General features: G+C 30.0%; 1 non-coding gene and 7 pseudogenes across 1 annotated transcript; all 8 read left to right on the forward strand.

Moving 5' to 3' along the window:
- The first annotated feature begins 437 nt into the window (after window positions 1-437).
- LOC119686687 lies at window positions 438-556 on the forward strand (annotated as a pseudogene).
- Window positions 557-1,475: 919 nt separating this feature from the next.
- Window positions 1,476-1,594, forward strand: LOC119686511 (annotated as a pseudogene).
- A 930-nt stretch (window positions 1,595-2,524) lies between these two features.
- On the forward strand, window positions 2,525-2,643 carry LOC119686512 (annotated as a pseudogene).
- Window positions 2,644-3,583: 940 nt separating this feature from the next.
- Window positions 3,584-3,702, forward strand: LOC119686532. Its single transcript, XR_005252954.1, has one exon. It is a non-coding gene; the product is annotated as a 5S ribosomal RNA (ribosomal RNA).
- A 1,032-nt stretch (window positions 3,703-4,734) lies between these two features.
- On the forward strand, window positions 4,735-4,852 carry LOC119686668 (annotated as a pseudogene).
- An 818-nt stretch (window positions 4,853-5,670) lies between these two features.
- LOC119686688 lies at window positions 5,671-5,789 on the forward strand (annotated as a pseudogene).
- Window positions 5,790-6,712: 923 nt separating this feature from the next.
- Window positions 6,713-6,830, forward strand: LOC119686679 (annotated as a pseudogene).
- A 1,831-nt stretch (window positions 6,831-8,661) lies between these two features.
- Window positions 8,662-8,779, forward strand: LOC119686669 (annotated as a pseudogene).
- Window positions 8,780-9,258: the final 479 nt, after the last annotated feature.

The raw sequence follows: 9,258 nt of genomic DNA on the forward strand, positions 1-9,258 counted from the left end.
AGCCAGTAGCACTAGCATTCATATGTTAAATTTTTTAATAAAAATATAAGTATGTATAAAATTTTATTCTTCCTTAAAGATTAAGTTAAAGTTAAAGTTAATATTGAAGTTAATATTACAGGCAATAGTACTACATAATTAAGCATGTAAAATACAAACACGGATATGCTCAATAACAGTTTTAGTTTAATTTTCCTATTCTGTTCATATTAACTTCACTAGAGAAGAAGAAAAAAGAAACTTTTCTATTTTATTTTATTTAAATTGAAATGAAAAATAAAATAAAATAGCTTTGGAAATTGCTTTAGAGTATTTTCTATTTTCCATTTTCCATTTTTCATATAATATATAGTACGTAGTAAGTAGTACGTATAAGAATAAGAATAAGAATAAGATTAAAATACTGGTAGATGTAGATTTTTTTGAAAACACTTTCTGCCAACGATCATACCACGTTGAATACATCGGTTTTCGTCCGCTCACTGAAATTAAGCAGCGTCGGGCGCGGTTAGTACTTAGATGGGGGACCGCTTGGGAACACCGCGTGTTGTTGGCTTCACAACACTTTTTTACTTTTTTACTTTTTTCCTTTTTTTTCCGGTTTTAATTTTTTTTATATTATTTTGTAAATAATAATATTTTTTTTTATACACCTATCTATTATTTATTTATGTAAAACGCAATTATTTAACTAATTTCTGCTGTATACGTGTACTCGCATCATTTTTAATTTTGAATTTTGAATTTTGAATTTTGAAAATCGTAATCGTGTCGTATACGCAATGCACCGTAAGCACAAGTTTTGTTCAGTTCCATATAAAATGTACAATAGGCATGTATGCGAGTGTGAGTGCGAGTGCAAGTGTGAGTACGAGTGCCAGCGTAAATGAAAACCTTAAATGTTAGAAAACTTTTCAAGTAAAATTACTATTTAAGAAGCTTTGCTTATATTCCTTGTCTTCATTGTATAAAATTTAATAAAACAACAATCTATTGATTGCGCCTATTTATTAGCACTAGCACCAGCACTAGCACTAGCACTAGCAGTAGCACTAGCATTCATATGTTAAATTTTTTAATAAAAATATAAGTATATATAATAATTTTATTCTTCCTTAAAGATAAAATTAAAGTTAAAGTTAATATTGAAGTTAATATTACAGGCAATAGTACTACATAATTAAGCATGTAAAATACAAACACGGATATGTTCAATAACAGTTTTAGTTTAATTTTTCTATTCTGTTCATATTAACTTCACTAGAGAAGAAGAAAAAAGAAACTTTTCTATTTTATTTTATTTAAATTGAAATGAAAAATAAAATAAAATAGCTTTGGAAATAGCTTTAGAGTATTTTCTATTTTCCATTTTCCATTTTCCATATAATATATAGTACGTAGTAAGTAGTACGTATAAGAATAAGAATAAGAAAATAAGATAAATACTGGTAGAATAGGATTTGAAACACTTTCTTTGCAACGATCATACCACGTTGAATACATCGGTTTTCGTCCGCTCACTGAAATTAAGCAGCGTCGGGCGCGGTTAGTACTTAGATGGGGGACCGCTTGGGAACACCGCGTGTTGTTGGCTTCACAACACTTTTTTACTTTTTTACTTTTTTCCTTTTTTTTCCGGTTTTAATTTTTTTTATATTATTTTGTAAATAATAATATTTTTTTTTATACACCTATCTATTATTTATTTATGTAAAACGCAATTATTTAACTAATTTCTGCTGTATACGTGTACTCGCATCATTTTTAATTTTGAATTTTGAATTTTGAATTTTGAAAATCGTAATCGTGTCGTATACGCAATGCACCGTAAGCACAAGTTTTGTTCAGTTCCATATAAAATGTACAATAGGCATGTATGCGAGTGTGAGTGCGAGTGCAAGTGTGAGTACGAGTGCCAGCGTAAATGAAAACCTTAAATGTTAGAAAACTTTTCAAGTAAAATTACTATTTAAGAAGCTTTGCTTATATTCCTTGTCTTCATTGTATAAAATTTAATAAAACAACAATCTATTGATTGCGCCTATTTATTAGCACTAGCACCAGCACTAGCACTAGCACTAGCAGTAGCACTAGCATTCATATGTTAAATTTTTTAATAAAAATATAAGTATATATAATAATTTTATTCTTCCTTAAAGATAAAATTAAAGTTAAAGTTAATATTGAAGTTAATATTACAGGCAATAGTACTACATAATTAAGCATGTAAAATACAAACACGAATATGTTCAATAACAGTTTTAGTTTAATTTTTCTATTCTGTTCATATTAACTTCACTAGAGAAGAAGAAAAAAGAAACTTTTCTATTTTATTTTATTTAAATTGAAATGAAAAATAAAATAAAATAGCTTTGGAAATAGCTTTAGAGTATTTTCTATTTTCTATTTTCTATTTTCCATTTTCCATATTATATATAGTACGTAGTAAGTAGTACGTATAAGAATAAGAATAAGATTAAAATAAATAATACTGGTAGATGTAGATTTTTTGAAACACTTTCTTTGCAACGATCATACCACGTTGAATACATCGGTTTTCGTCCGCTCACTGAAATTAAGCAGCGTCGGGCGCGGTTAGTACTTAGATGGGGGACCGCTTGGGAACACCGCGTGTTGTTGGCTTCACAACACTTTTTTACTTTTTTACTTTTTTCCTTTTTTTTCCGGTTTTAATTTTTTTTATATTATTTTGTAAATAATAATATTTTTTTTTATACACCTATCTATTATTTATTTATGTAAAACGCAATTATTTAACTAATTTCTGCTGTATACGTGTACTCGCATCATTTTTAATTTTGAATTTTGAATTTTGAATTTTGAAAATCGTAATCGTGTCGTATACGCAATGCACCGTAAGCACAAGTTTTGTTCAGTTCCATATAAAATGTACAATAGGCATGTATGCGAGTGTGAGTGCGAGTGCAAGTGTGAGTACGAGTGCCAGCGTAAATGAAAACCTTAAATGTTAGAAAACTTTTCAAGTAAAATTACTATTTAAGAAGCTTTGCTTATATTCCTTGTCTTCATTGTATAAAATTTAATAAAACAACAATCTATTGATTGCGCCTATTTATTAGCACTAGCACCAGCACTAGCACTAGCACTAGCAGTAGCACTAGCATTCATATGTTAAATTTTTTAATAAAAATATAAGTATATATAATAATTTTATTCTTCCTTAAAGATAAAATTAAAGTTAAAGTTAATATTGAAGTTAATATTACAGGCAATAGTACTACATAATTAAGCATGTAAAATACAAACACGAATATGTTCAATAACAGTTTTAGTTTAATTTTTCTATTCTGTTCATATTAACTTCACTAGAGAAGAAGAAAAAAGAAACTTTTCTATTTTATTTTATTTAAATTGAAATGAAAAATAAAATAAAATAGCTTTGGAAATAGCTTTAGAGTATTTTCTATTTTCCATTTTCCATTTTCCATATTATATATAGTACGTAGTAACTAGTACGTATAAGAATAAGAATAAGAATAAAATAAGAATAAGAATAAGATTAAAATACTGGTAGATGTAGATTTTTTGAAACGCTTTCTTTGCCAACGACCATACCACGTTGAATACATCGGTTCTCGTCCGATCACCGAAATTAAGCAGCGTCGGGCGCGGTTAGTACTTAGATGGGGGACCGCTTGGGAACACCGCGTGTTGTTGGCTCCACAACACTTTTTTCCTTTTTTTTGCGGTTTTAATTTTTTTTTATTTTATTTTGTTACTAATAATATTTTTCTTTATATCACATATCTATTATTTATTTATATAAAATGCAATTATTTAACTAATTTCTGCTGTATACGTATATTCGCATCATTTTTAATTTTGAAATTGTAATCGTGTCGTATACGAAATGCACGTAAGCTCAAGATTTGTTCAGTTCCATATAAAATGTACAATAGGCATGCATGCGAGTGCGAGTGCAAGTGTGAGTACGAGTGCCAGCGTGAATGAAAACCTTAAATGATAGAAAACTTTTCAAGTAAAATTACTAATTAAGAAGCTTTGCTTATATTCCTTGTCCTTATTGAATAAAATTTAATAAAACAACAATCTATTGATTGCGCCTATTTATTAGCACTAGCACTAGCACTAGCACTAGCACTAGCACTAGCACTAGCACTAGCACTAGCACTAGCACTAGCAATAGCACTAGCACTAGCACTAGCACTAGCACTAGCACTAGCACTAGCACTAGCACTAGCACTAGCACTAGCACTAGCACTAGCACTAGCAGTAGCACTAGCACTAGCACTAGCAGTAGCACTAGCATTCATATGTTAAATTTTTTAATAAAAATATAAGTATGTATAAAATTTTATTCTTCCTTAAAGATTAAGTTAAAGTTAAAGTTAATATTGAAGTTAATATTACAGGCAATAGTACTACATAATTAAGCATGTAAAATACAAACACGGATATGTTCAATAACAGTTTTAGTTTAATTTTCCTATTCTGTTAATATTAACTTCACTAGAGAAGAAAGAAAAAAAGAACCTTTTCTATTTATTTTTTTAAATTTGAAGATGAAAAATAAATAGCTTGGAAATAGTTTTTAGAGTATTTCTATTTTCTATTTTCCTATTTTCCATTTTCCATATTATATATAGTACGTAGTAAGTAGTACGTATAAGAATAAGAATAAGAATAAGATTAAAATACTGGTAGATGTAGATTTTTTGAAACACTTTCTTTGCCAACGACCATACCACGTTGAATACATCGGTTCTCGTCCGATCACCGAAATTAAGCAGCGTCGGGCGCGGTTAGTACTTAGATGGGGACCGCTTGGGAACACCGCGTGTTGTTGGCTCCACAACACTTTTTTACTTTTTTCCTTTTTTTTGCGGTTTTAATTTTTTTTTATTTTATTTTGTTACTAATAATATTTTTCTTTATATCACATATCTATTATTTATTTATATAAAATGCAATTATTTAACTAATTTCTGCTGTATACGTATATTCGCATCATTTTTAATTTTGAAATTGTAATCGTGTCGTATACGAAATGCACGTAAGCTCAAGTTTTGTTCAGTTCCATATAAAATGTACAATAGGCATGCATGCGAGTGCGAGTGCAAGTGTGAGTACGAGTGCCAGCGTGAATGAAAACCTTAAATGATAGAAAACTTTTCAAGTAAAATTACTAATTAAGAAGCTTTGCTTATATTCCTTGTCCTTATTGAATAAAATTTAATAAAACAACAATCTATTGATTGCGCCTATTTATTAGCACTAGCACTAGCACTAGCATTCAATATGTAAATTTTTAATAAAATATAAGTTATATAATATTTAATAATTTTATTCTTCCTTAAAGATTAAGTTAAAGTTAAAGTTAATATTACAGGCAATAGTACTACATAATTAAGCATGTAAAATACAAACACGGATATGTTCAATAACAGTTTTAGTTTAATTTTCCTATTCTGTTCATATTAACTTCACTAGAGAAGAAGAAAAAAGAAACTTTTCTATTTTATTTTAGCTTTGGAAATTGCTTTAGAGTATTTTCTATTTTCCATTTTTCATATAATATATAGTACGTAGTAAGTAGTACGTATAAGAATAAGAATAAGAATAAGATTAAAATACTGGTAGATGTAGATTTTTTGAAACACTTTCTTTGCCAACGATCATACCACGTTGAATACATCGGTTTTCGTCCGCTCACTGAAATTAAGCAGCGTCGGGCGCGGTTAGTACTTAGATGGGGGACCGCTTGGGAACACCGCGTGTTGTTGGCTTCACAACACTTTTTTACTTTTTTACTTTTTTCCTTTTTTTTCCGGTTTTAATTTTTTTTATATTATTTTGTAAATAATAATATTTTTTTTTATACACCTATCTATTATTTATTTATGTAAAACGCAATTATTTAACTAATTTCTGCTGTATACGTGTACTCGCATCATTTTTAATTTTGAATTTTGAATTTTGAATTTTGAAAATCGTAATCGTGTCGTATACGCAATGCACCGTAAGCACAAGTTTTGTTCAGTTCCATATAAAATGTACAATAGGCATGTATGCGAGTGTGAGTGCGAGTGCAAGTGTGAGTACGAGTGCCAGCGTAAATGAAAACCTTAAATGTTAGAAAACTTTTCAAGTAAAATTACTATTTAAGAAGCTTTGCTTATATTCCTTGTCTTCATTGTATAAAATTTAATAAAACAACAATCTATTGATTGCGCCTATTTATTAGCACTAGCACCAGCACTAGCACTAGCACTAGCAGTAGCACTAGCATTCATATGTTAAATTTTTTAATAAAAATATAAGTATATATAATAATTTTATTCTTCCTTAAAGATAAAATTAAAGTTAAAGTTAATATTGAAGTTAATATTACAGGCAATAGTACTACATAATTAAGCATGTAAAATACAAACACGGATATGTTCAATAACAGTTTTAGTTTAATTTTTCTATTCTGTTCATATTAACTTCACTAGAGAAGAAGAAAAAAGAAACTTTTCTATTTTATTTTATTTAAATTGAAATGAAAAATAAAATAAAATAGCTTTGGAAATAGCTTTAGAGTATTTTCTATTTTCCATTTTCCATTTTCCATATTATATATAGTACGTAGTAAGTAGTACGTATAAGAATAAGAATAAGAATAAGATTAAAATACTGGTAGATGTAGATTTTTTGAAACACTTTCTTCGCCAGCGACCATACCACGTTGAATACATCGGTTCTCGTCCGATCACCGAAATTAAGCAGCGTCGGGCGCGGTTAGTACTTAGATGGGGACCGCTTGGGAACACCGCGTGTTGTTGGCATCACAACACTTTTTTACTTTTTTCCTTTTTTTTGCGGTTTTAATTTTTTTTTATTTTATTTTGTTACTAATAATATTTTTCTTTATATCACATATCTATTATTTATTTATATAAAATGCAATTATTTAACTAATTTCTGCTGTATACGTATATTCGCATCATTTTTAATTTTGAAATTGTAATCGTGTCGTATACGCAATGCACCGTAAGCACAAGTTTTGTTCAGTTCCATATAAAATGTACAATAGGCATGCATGCGAGTGCGAGTCCAAGTGTGAGTACGAGTGCCAGCGTGAATGAAAACCTTAAATGATAGAAAACTTTTCAAGTAAAATTACTAATTAAGAAGCTTTGCTTATATTCCTTGTCTTTATTGAATAAAATTTAATAAAACAACAATCTATTGATTGCGCCTATTTATTAGCACTAGCACTAGCACTAGCACTAGCACTAGCACTAGCATTCATATGTTAAATTTTTTAATAAAAATATAAGTATATATAATAATTTTATTCTTCCTTAAAGATAAAATTAAAGTTAAAGTTAATATTGAAGTTAATATTACAGGCAATAGTACTACATAATTAAGCATGTAAAATACAAACACGGATATGCTCAATAACAGTTTTAGTTTAATTTTTCCTATTCTGTTCATATTAACTTCACTAGAGAAGAAGAAAAAAGAAACTTTTCTATTTTATTTTATTTAAATTGAAATGAAAAATAAAATAAATAGCTTTGGAAATAGCTTTAGAGTATTTTCTATTTTCTATTTTCTATTTTCCATTTTCCATATTATATATAGTACGTAGTAAGTAGTACGTAGTAAGTAGTACGTATAAGAATAAGAATACATTGTGACCGAAAGGTTTTCGGAGGTTCTCATTTAAAATTCGCGCGCTGTATATTCTTCGATATTTTAAGTTTATGTAGTTTGGCAGCAATTAAGGACAATTACTATGCCAAAAATGAGCGCGATCTGTCAGACAGTTCGTTTACGGCAGCTGTTTAAACCAGTTCACCTCAGTAGTGCGTTGCGAAAAAAACAATGGAAAAAAATATTGAACAAAGAGTTTGCATCAAATTTTGTGTTTCGAACGAAATTTCGTGTGCAGAATCTTTGCGAATGCTACAAAAGGCTTATGGGGAATCAGTTTTATCGAAAACTCAAGTTTATGAGTGGTACAAAGCCTTTCAGGACGGTCGTACGACCGTCGAAGACATGCCGCGTTCTGGACGACCTTCGACCTCTACCCCCGACGAAAACATTGAAAAGGCAAAGGAAATCGTGTTCCAAAATCCTCATGTGAGTGTTAGAGAGATAGCACGAGAGCTAGGCATCGGTCGTGAGATGGCTCGTTTGATTTTGGTGGAAAATTTGTGTATGCGACGTGTCAACGCTCGGCTTGTTCCGATTCACCTCAATTTGTTCCAACATTATCAACGATTTTAAGGCCAAACATTCAATAAATACCATCGAACAGCCACCGTATTCACCTGATCTTGCACCGTGTGACTTTTTCCTGTTTCCCAACCTCAAATTACCACTCAGAGGAACGCGTTTTGAATCCATAGAAGACGTAAAACAGAATTCGCAGAGGGAACTCAAAGCCATACCGGAAAGCGCCTATAAAAATGTTTTGATGATTGGAAGAAACGTTGGCCATTGTGTATCGCTTCTAATGGAGCATATTTTGAAGGAGATAAAATAAATATTGATGAAGATTAAGAATTTTGCGTTTTATTTATTATGACCGGAAACTTTTCGGTCTACAATGTAAGAATAAGATTAAAATACTGGTAGATGTAGATTTTTTGAAACACTTTCTTTGCCAACGACCATACCACGTTGAATACATCGGTTCTCGTCCGATCACCGAAATTAAGCAGCGTCGGGCGCGGTTAGTACTTAGATGGGGACCGCTTGGGAACACCGCGTGTTGTTGGCTCCACAACACTTTTTTACTTTTTTCCTTTTTTTTGCGGTTTTAATTTTTTTTTATTTTATTTTGTTACTAATAATATTTTTCTTTATATCACATATCTATTATTTATTTATATAAAATGCAATTATTTAACTAATTTCTGCTGTATACGTATATTCGCATCATTTTTAATTTTGAAATTGTAATCGTGTCGTATACGAAATGCACGTAAGCTCAAGTTTTGTTCAGTTCCATATAAAATGTACAATAGGCATGCATGCGAGTGCGAGTGCAAGTGTGAGTACGAGTGCCAGCGTGAATGAAAACCTTAAATGATAGAAAACTTTTCAAGTAAAATTACTAATTAAGAAGCTTTGCTTATATTCCTTGTCCTTATTGAATAAAATTTAATAAAACAACAATCTATTGATTGCGCCTATTTATTAGCACTAGCACTAGCACTAGCACTAGCACTAGCACTAGCACTAGCACTAGCACTAGCA

Source organism: Teleopsis dalmanni, chromosome 2, assembly GCF_002237135.1.
Source record: "Teleopsis dalmanni isolate 2A chromosome 2, ASM223713v2, whole genome shotgun sequence".
In the NCBI taxonomy this organism is placed as follows: domain Eukaryota; kingdom Metazoa; phylum Arthropoda; class Insecta; order Diptera; family Diopsidae; genus Teleopsis; species Teleopsis dalmanni.